Genomic DNA, 10,420 nt, shown 5'->3' with positions numbered 1-10,420 from the left:
CATTAAAAGAACATTGGGATGGAAGGAAAGGTGGGGCAGGGCTAGGGACGAGGAGTGGGAGGGGAAAGGGTGGTTCCTAGAAGGAATGGTAAGATCTCTCAAGGCAGGCCCCCTCCAGGAAGAAGATGATGGGGAAAGATGGTAGGGATTTTCCCAGCCTGCATCCATTTCTGAGCAGCCATATTCCTTGCTGGGAGCAGCTGCCCTGAGCCCTGTGGAGGCAGGCAGGAAGGAGCTGCCAGCCATCACCTGTCACAGGACCCACGTGGGTGGCAGGAGGCGGTCCTCTCATGCTCAGGCCCTGGCTCACACCCAAGGGCAGAGCCCAAGGCCAGGATAAAAGGGGCTCGGGGCCAGAGCACCTCCATCCACTGCCCTCCTGAGGCACTGACGGCCCCTGTGCTGCGTGTGTAACAGGTGAGTGTCCTCTGGGTGTGGGACCAGGGCTATCCACAAAGGGACACTCAGACCAGAGAAGAGGGCAGGGCCTTTGCAGTGTGTGTGGCAGGAGGAAGGTGAGAAGAGGATGAAGATGGTCCTTAATGGCAAAATAACAAGGCTCAGGAAGACTGAGGGAGGGGGGCAATGAGGAGGCTGGGGAGAGGACATGGGAGGAGGGTTGTGTAATTGCGATTTAGTGCTCGAGAGAAACCCAGGATGTATTGTTTGGTCAGTGATCCCAAGGATTTGCCACTTTGACCATCATATGAACCCACACTACACTACCTGCAGCTGTGTTCATCAAGGGACGTTTATCTTTGAAAACACAATTGTCCCTCCCGGAAAAGCAGAGACCAGAACAGTGGTACTCGGCAGGAAGAGAGGAAATCAGAACTGACTGACCCATTATAAGCACTCAGATTAGTGAATCTACAGAGTTAAGTAAGCACCACCCAAATCTTGGTGCTGAGGGATGAGTGTCTGCCAAGAATTCCAGAGCATGGGGTCTGGGCAGGGGCTTGGGTGCAAGTCCCAGCTTGCGTTAAATGTGTAGCTAGTTCTCCCAGGCAATCTCCAATATCCTGTGCAGTCAGGAACTTCTGTGTCCCTACAGGACAAGCCGAAGAAATTCTCCAAGAGGGAATGATTGTTTCCCTAAAGAAATGACTTCATTTCTAAACTGCTCTCTAGATTGTTTCTGTGATTCTTATGGTATATTACAGGTGGTCTCCTACGTACTAGATGTTTGGTTTTGAGAACATTTTTTTAACATCTTTTGGTTTCAGTTTTCTAATTATAACGCAAATGATAATGCTTCATAAAAATATTTGCCATAAAAATAGGATATAAGAGCATTTGAGCAATAATTAGAAATAATAAAACTTCCAGTATTTAATTATCTGGGACTATGTTTAACAGTTCATCAAACTTAAGTGGCTAGAAAGATGCTGAAGGGGCGAGGTGGCCTCTGTGAGCAGGATCTGACTTGCTGTCTGACTCTCCCTCAGCTCCTGAACCCCGCCCACCAAGATGTCCTGCCAGCAGAACCAGCAGCAGTGCCAGCCCCCTCCCAAGTGCCCCCCCAAGTGCCCCGTCCCTAAGTGCCCCCCCAAGTGCCCCCCCAAGTGCCCTCCAGTCTCTTCCTGCTGCAGTGTGAGCTCTGGCGGCTGCTGTGGCTCCAGTTCTGGGGGAGGGGGCTGCTGCAGCTCTGGGCATGGGGGCTGCTGCCTGAGCCACCACAGGCGCCGCAGGTCCCACCGCAGACACCAGAGCTCTGACTGCTGCAGCCAGCCCTCAGGGGGCTCGGGGTGCTGCGGAGCGGGGAGCGGCCAGTCCTCTGGAGGCGACTGCTGCTGCTGAAGCAAACCCTGAACCAAGAAGAGCTGACCTGGGGACAGCAAATGGCCAGAAACCTCCTCCTCCTGCTCCTCTTGGGCTTGCCTGAGGGTCTGAAAATCCAGGGAAGGTTCTGCGCTCTGGGCTAGAGTGTCCCTCTGCCTGGAGATTCAGAAGCCTGAATCGGCTCTCAAGAATCTATGTGCTGACCTCTGACACCAACTGTGTTGTCTGCCTGGAAGGCCCAAACCACAGACTCGAACTCCCTCCCCAGCTAATCCCCTTGTAGACTGCAGCCTCGAATGAAACAATAAAACAAGAAATCGGCTCACCATCTTGTCCTAGATGCTTCCTTGCCTGCTCGTGCGCCAATATTCTTTACATCACTCCCCACTCTCTTGCCGGCTGAGACCTGGGAAATCAAATATGTGCTAGTCCAATAAGATCTGCGGTATAGCACAGGGAACTACATCCAGTCACTTGTGATGGAACATGATGGAGGATAACATGAGAAAAAAAAAGTGTGTGTGTGTGTGTGTGTGTATATATATATATATATGTATATATATATATATATATATATATATATATATATATATGAATGAATGACTGGATCACTTTGCAGTACAGCCGAAATTGACAGAATATTGTAAATCAACTATAGTAAAAAAATTAAAAAAAAAACCAAATATGTGCTAGTCATACAGCTAGGGATGGAAGGAGGGGCGAGGAAATGGCTCTGTGCTCTGACAAGACTTCTCAGATGAATGCCACATAGCTCTGCCTGAGCACACATCCTGCTGGCGCGTCTCACATACACAGGGCCTTGGACTCTGGGTTTTCTTCCATGGCCAAACCCCGGGTCCAGACACGGAGACAGGTGTGTACTGCATCCTTCCCCTGGTGTCCTCCCCCTTCCCTGTGTGGTACCCACCCCAAGTCACCCCCACATTTCTTTATCCTTCAGTTAAGAAAGTTGTGTAGAAGATTATACATGAACTTTCTGCAAATAAGCAGTGAATCTTAGTTAATTCTAACTAGACACATCCATAGAGCCTGTGGCAAAGATCATTAATTTCAATGTCTATAAAAGGAATCAGGGACCTTAAAAAAAAAAAAAAAGTCATTTCTCCCTTTTCTCTCCCCAAGTCTCAAGTCCAGTTTCTCAGGTCAAATATTTCATCTCTCTCTCTCTCTTTCTCTCTCTCTCTCTATATGTATATATTTACATATGCTTTCTGGGGCCGCACCCGTGGCATATGGAGGTTCCCAGGCTAGGGGTTGAATCAGAGCTACAGCTGCCAGCCTATGCCAGAGCCACAGTGGCACGGGATCTGAGCCACATCTGAGACCTATGCTACAGCTTAACGGCAACGCCAGATCCTTAACCCACTGAGCGAGGTCAAGGATCAAACCCGCAACCTCATGGTTCCCAGTTGAATTGGTTTACTGCTGTGCCATGATGGGAACTCCTAATCTCTATATTTTGTATAAAAAAAAAATTTGAATTTTTGTCAAAGTTTTTCAATTATAAATTTCACATGAAATCTAATCATTGTTAACTTTGAGTTTCTTAGGCCTCAGTAGTCTTATAATGAACTGGATAAATAGCCAATACCTTGAATTTGCATTTTAATTCATTAAAAGATACAGGTGTCTGGTAGAACAGAGAGCAAGGACACATCACAGGTAATGTACTTCACATCTCACAACTGCCATAATCCATGTGACCCCCTAGGTGTCTCTACATCTTAAGTCAGTTACTTGAGATTCAAAGTCCAGTGAGGGTTTGCCCAACCAACATGCTGAGCCTCAGCAAGCCCCCACACCTTGGCTTTAGTAACAAGACAGAAGTCAAACACTGCACATGTTGGTGGATTCCCTCCAATAAAGTCAACTAGCATATTAATAAGCATGGAATTGATGGGTGGCCAAAGTGACACACAACCCCTGTGTTATCTAAATCCGACTTCTCAGACAAAAGGATCCTATGTTCCTGAGAAGAGTAATGTTCCCGTTGAGACCAGGTGCCCTCTAGGATCATAGATTCTTTTAGTTGTTACTGAGGTTTAGTAGATTTTCTGGAATGAAAATTTCTGCGTTTGTTGTATGTCCCTAGGACAATGCAGAGCACCTTCAAATGTTTCTTTTTAAAAGTAGTGTTCAACATTCACAGCTGGTTTGCTGAGAGTGTGAGTCTGAGGAGCCCTTCATGCTGTCCTCTTGGAAGTCCTCCTTTAAGGCCTTCTGTTTAATTTGGTTTAGGTTTTCTTTGAGGCTTAAAAAGACTGCCTCTCAAGATGTTATATATGTACAGATTTCTTCCATAATTTATTCTTTAAAAGGTATTTTATGAGGAGTGTAGACAAGCTAAATTCTAAGCACAGTTTTTTCCCTTTTTAAGTTTTATTGAAGTATAGTTAATTTACAAGGTTGTGATAATTTCTGTTGTGCCACAAAGTGACCCCATCATACATAGACACATTTCCATTCTAAACTCTGAGCACAGATTTAGTTCGTTTTCTCTAAATCTCAGGAACTTTTTTCTTTCTTTGGACGGTGAAAGAAAGAGAAGAGAAGAAACTGACCCTTTTGAAGAAGGAAAGCTTACATTAAGCGCCATCTCTTGTTGACAATTTCTTCTTTTGAAATTGAAACCAAGCATTTAGACCCAACTGTCTGGGTTAACACGCCAGCCCTCATGACATGCTTTCTTCCCTCACATCATCAGCTTTGTGTATATGTCAAAATCATTGGTGGTTTGGCTACAGTCCTACCTGGAGGGAAAATCTAGGACCAGAAAATCTCTTAGCCTGTCTTCTTGGTTGGGGGCTGGGGGAGGGAACAGGGGTAGGTTCTGAAATAAGAAGTACCTATGGGAGTCATGGTACAGACGTCCTGAACACCCCCAAACTCAATTCTTTGACACATTCTAAGGAAAAACATCCTAGTATTCAGGAAAAGTAGTTGAGATGTCCACAGCCTGGTGTAGATAATCCCCTTACTGTGAGTGTCTGATATTGTCATGGGCTGAGTTCTTATTCGCCTGAAATTAGTCAACTCAGGACATAACATTTGGAAAGCATTCTGTAAACTGTTTTTTGTTGGTTTTTTTGCAAATGTTGATGACAGGTATTTTTTGGAAACTAATTATTAAACAAGTATAGCAATGAACCATCATACACCCTAAAGGGGACTAGATGTACAAGACATAGTCCCATGCTTGAACGGGACTCAACTTCACACAAAAAGCCGTCGTGTGTGATAATAAATTATGTGTTCAACAAGCAAGAAATACCATGACGATTTTCTTGGTCAGGCATTGTCAGGGAACCCATTACAGAGGAATGGGATTTAGAATGGTCCTTGGAAGATAGATTTTCCAAAGGCAAAGGAAAGAGGGGAGGTGAACTCTAAAAGGAAGCAGAACCAAACAAAGAAAAAGAAAGATGGAAGGAAGGAAGGATGGAAGGCAGAAAGAAAGACAACAAGAGAGAAATGTAGAGAAGGAGGGAAGCATCTATTGCTCAAAGAGACAGGGTCACAAATAGGGACTAGGAATGAGGAGGGAATGAGTTATTCTCAGGGACAGGCTCCTGTCCCCAGACCAGGTTAGGATGTTAATCATAATGGGAGCCACATTATTCGAAATACCATCATTCTGATGTGGTCCCTTTCATCTGACTAGATCCATTCTCAACTCTTCACCAAACTTACCTGCCTCTCTATGTGCCCATCTTTCATATTTACTGTCTTGTGTTAGACATCAACATGTCTACATTACCTCCCGTGTGAAAACTTTGAAGAATAAGATGGGCCTCATATTATTCGTGTATCCAGAACATAGTAGGTGATTAATAAATATCAAATCATAGAGTCATCCTCAGAGACACAACCTGAACTAGGAAGAGAGATGGAGTAGGGTGAGAAGGGGAACATTAACTGCCTGGGGTCCTGACCTGGAACTGGCTGGCCTTGTAAATCTAGTTGGAGGATCGGACAGCTCGGGGGCCTCAAGCAGGCTCACTTTAGGGAACGGGCACAGCGAGGTGCCGATCTCCTGCATTGACAATGCCAGTCGTGGTGGAGTTGATCCTGAGCACCATCGTATATGTGATAATATTACGTCGTGCTGAAAATGACTGGACCTAGAGACCCCTGTGGGCAATTAGTGAGAGGAGTGGTCTCCGCGAGCTGGAGAGGAAGCAGGGGAGCCTAGTTTACCTAGGGGAGATCCCCAGAAAGAACCTTTAGCCCTTACATAGGGACAGTAGGGGCTATTAGTTGACTTCAAGGAAGTGCATTTGTGATGTGTGAGGTCTCGGGAGTGTGGGTTTGTGTGGTGCAAGTCTGGGTAGGGATAAGGAACAAGCAGTAAATTGAGAACAGAGTTCCTTTGCCCTCCCACCAATGCCGTGTGTGTGTGTGTGTGTGTGTGTGTGTCTGTGTGTGTGTGCATGTGCACAGCCTTTCCGAGGAGCAGTTTGGGTTGTTTCTGATGCTTGAGGGAAAGAGGAGAGTAAGGAAGGGGAGAGAGGAGGAAGAAGAGAGACTGGAGGGAGGAGGAAGTGAGGGAGGGGTCTGATCTCGGGAGCTCCATGAGTCAGGTGCTCTCTCTCCAGGGTCCTGTGTGATGGGGTGAGATAGGCTTCATCCTCTTCTCTCTGTTCGCTCACAAGGACATTTCTCTCTCTTCATCCAAATTACACATCAAGGCTGCCTCCTCCTGGGAGCCTTCCCAGATGAAGCAGGCAGCTCTGATAATCCTACCCTGCTCTGCTGGGTTTGGGACTCCAACAGCTGCTACTCTTCTGGCCTTCTCTTGTTTTCTGCACTGGCTAGGTAACTATCCTTCGCCTCACATCCCAATCCTGCCTCCTTCTGTCCTGTGCATGATTTGAAGCCTTTGAGGACTGCGTCTTCAATCAGGATACCCCTTGTAATTGCTCATTTTTTTCTTCGTTTATTCAACTGTTTCCTGAGTCCCTAGTGTAGGCACTGGGGACACAGAGGCAGGCAAGACATTGTCTCTTAACATCAGAAACTTTCATCAGTACCTTTTTTACTTAGCTGTGCACATCAGCAGCAATTCTGAGATGAAGTATCTAAGTATTTAAATGATTGTCCCCACTCTAAGGACAGACAACATGTGCTGATATAAATATTCATGAAAGTCGAAGAAAAACTTTTCAGTCTAGAAAACTTTTCCCTGAGGCCCCTTGATAATGACATAAGCAGCGCCCTTTCTGCTTTTAAGGAATGACAGGTTTACAAATGTCTTACTCACCACACTATTCTCAGCCTGTTCTGTGAGGTGAGATCCACCCACAGAATTCTTGGCATTATTTATGGAAGGGTGTTAGGCAAGGAAGTGAATACAGGAAGTTGAGACCTGATCCACAAAACAAAAACAAGTGGGATTTTTTTTTTCCTGCTATTTTTTGTTCTCCTCAAACATGAATCTATTCTAATGGTACCTAGATTGCTTCATTTGACAAATATTAATGAGCTTCTTCTTCATATCAGGGACAGTATCAGGCCTGAGGAATGCAGAAATGAAAAAGCCCAGGTCCCTGTCATCAAGGAACTGTTTAATAGAGGAGATAGGACAGGAATTTAGGTCACCTTGACCATGAGCAGCTTTAAAGGCTATGAGAGGCATCTACAACATTCAGAGGATGGAGGACTCAGATGTGGCTGGGAGAGCAGGCACGTCTCCGTGGAGGTGGTGGCGTTGAGCTGGATGACGAAAGACGTGGATGACGGGTGGGGAGTGGGCGAGAGGGCCCTTCTCAGATTTGGATGACATTGAATGTGATCCTCCCCCTGCAATCCCAGACAGAACTCCTACAGCTGTCCTACCCCCATTCAGCTCCCCCCAGGGATGTCATCTAGACGTGGTCTGTGTACCCACCTGCACTCAGGCCCCAAGTTGAAGGCCCCGGCCATTCAGTCTCTCATTCACATCGGGATGCCTCCGACCCACAACCCGTTGCGTGTAGCAGAGGAATCCAGCCCTGGGCATTGTGAAATATCCGGATAAATAATCCGCGCTACGGCTGCTCTCCAACAATCTGTAGCCTGGAGGTTGAAGCTGGAGTAGGTATAAAAGGGCTCTTTCCTCCCAGCCCCACAAGGCCTGCAGACTCCTCCTGGGGTAAGTTTCTACACATCCTCCTCTAGGGTGAGGCTGCATCGGGGTAGGGAAATGCCTGGAGATCCTCACTCAGAGGCTGCTAAGGCAGCCGCCATCCCTCCTCTTGTTTCTTCCCAGGGAGTAGATCCACCAGGTAGGAGAGGTTTGGGGCAGGCAGAAGGGAAGGAAACTGGGTTCCTGCAAAAGACTCCAAACGATCTAATGCGGGGAAGAGTCACGAAGCTAGAGGGCCAGATAAGCAGAGAAGACACATGTAGGCTTAGGAAGTTAAGGGCAAAATAAGACTGAGTGAAGAAAGGGTAGACACTCAGCCTTCCTTTACACTTGGCCATGGTGGACATCGGCCTGGGCAAAGTGGACCGTCAGCTCAACTAGGCATCCGTTTGCTGTTCTCATATAAGAAAAAGAGTAAGTTATTAGCTTGGTCATTGGCAAGTAGGTCCTCTGGGAGTTCCTACCATGATTTACCCTCTTTTCAAATCATTTTTCCCCTCCTGGGGTGGATTTTAGCAGGTTGCAAATGCTAGGCTCCATGCGACAGCACCAGCATGTGGTGAAAAGAAACAGACACTCGGAGCCATGGGGTCCCTGATCTAACTGAAAGTTCTTTTTCCTTCCAGCTTCCACAGGCTGGCCGGGTGATGTCACAGCAGAAGCAGCGATCGCAGGAGCCTCAGAGGGCTTTCAAATGTCCCCCTCCCCAAGGCCGGCCCCCCTCCCTGGTTTCCTGCTCTGCTCCTGGCCCTCTCTGTTGCGGGGGCTGTGGTTTTGGTTCCCAAAGGCCCCGGGATCCAAGCCCAGCTTGCTCTCCAAGGGCTTACCGAAAGCCCCAGTACCTCAGGGGTGGCACGGTCTATCACATCAAAGAGGAGGAGTGTTAAGGTGACCGGCCCAGAGGAGGGGGGCACGAGGACAGCTGCTGGAGCCCCACTCAGACGCAGCACATGCTGAGGCCTCTGCAGGTGGAGGCTGCCCTTCCCCCGCATCCTCCCGAGACAGCCGATGATCTTTTAAAGAGATAGGTGGTTTGAGATCCACGTTTGAGATCTCAACATCCTCACAGCCCTTGACCTGTTGTCATCCCCCCAGTCCTGGCACTGAAAGCTTCAAAGTGATAAACGCACATTGAAAACCTGCTCTGTCCTCAGCTCTGTGTTCACAGATGTGGGTAGATTTGTCTCTGCTCTGGAAAAGCTTACTATCTAGTACAAGAAGCAATATGCACTCCAGACTGAAATAGATGGACTAACAAATATAATTTCAAGCTGATTTACACACTTATTTCTTCTCACTTTATGTCTAAAAGAATTTAAGGGGGAAAAGTGAGAAAGGTCAAGGACATCAGCGAGAGATTCATCCTGACGGTGTTGACGGAGGTGGCTTCCTGGGCCTCGAAAGGAGAAAATCAAAATGCGGAGAGTTTGCCACTTGTGAGAGAAAAGAACAGGCTTCCTGGGGTAGGTAGCGTTTAACCAGGGCCTTTAAAGATAAGCAAACATCACTTTGATGGAACATGATGGAGGATAATGTGAGAAAAAGAATATATATGTATGTATGTATGACTGGGTCACTTTGCTGTACAGCAGAAATTGACAGAACATGTAAATCAACTGTAATAAAAAAGAGAAGATTGAGAAATAAAGATAAGCAGACTTTGGTGTGGGGGGTGAAATGAGAAGGAAGACGCTTCCAGGTGGAAGACACAGCACAGACAAATGCATGGCAAACGGGATACTTGCCAAGGACATGAATTTCACTTTGGCTGGGTTGCCCTGTAAGATGATAACGTGGGACAGTTCGTAACTCCAGCTCTTTATGGTAACTCAAACCAGCTGAATTTGCTGAACTTAAGAGATCGTACCTCTGTGGAGCTCAGGGTTTATCAGCCTGGAATTGTTGGGGGACCTGAAGAAAACTATAGAGGCCAAGAGGGCCTTGAAAATCCATTATGGTGCATATCAAAAGAAGTTCTGTGTAAAATTTTCACTGATTCTTATGTTCTGGGGGACATACTGGAAATACTTTTTTAACCAAGCACTCAACTCAATGGATTATATTGCCCAGGCTCAGAGCAGAATATCAGGCTGTCTCTCATTTCCAATAGATAGTATGCTTATTTCCAGGGCTTATCAAGCCATTTGATTACTAAGACCTGATTTTGCCTCTGTTATGAAATATCTATATCTAGGCTTATAGATGTAGCATAATTATATATAATTATAATTCTATGAATGTAATTTTCTCATTAAACAAATGATGCATGCTTATATATATGCAAGATATGTTAATGTAGATAAACATAAGGAAGACGACTAGGACCAACCAAAAATCTTAGCACCTAAAAATAACCGCTGCTAATAATTTCATGGATATATGTCCAAACTTTATAAAAATTACCAGATGAAATCATTTCAGAATGTCTTATAACCTGCTTTTTTACTTAATGGTATAATTATCAATACTTTTCCATGCTCGTAAATATTGATC

General features: G+C 46.1%; 1 long non-coding RNA gene across 1 annotated transcript; it reads left to right on the top strand.

The window, feature by feature from the left end:
* Positions 1-357: 357 nt before the first annotated feature.
* LOC125128908 (uncharacterized) lies at positions 358-2,108 on the top strand. Its single transcript, XR_007135346.1, has 2 exons — positions 358-417; positions 1,449-2,108. It is a non-coding gene; the product is annotated as an uncharacterized LOC125128908 (long non-coding RNA).
* The last annotated feature ends 8,312 nt before the right edge of the window (positions 2,109-10,420 follow it).

The sequence above is a fragment of the Phacochoerus africanus genome, chromosome 6 (assembly GCF_016906955.1).
Source record: "Phacochoerus africanus isolate WHEZ1 chromosome 6, ROS_Pafr_v1, whole genome shotgun sequence".
NCBI lineage: Eukaryota > Metazoa > Chordata > Mammalia > Artiodactyla > Suidae > Phacochoerus > Phacochoerus africanus.
Note: the sequence above shows the minus strand (reverse complement) of the source record. Positions and strands in the feature narration are given on the sequence as shown.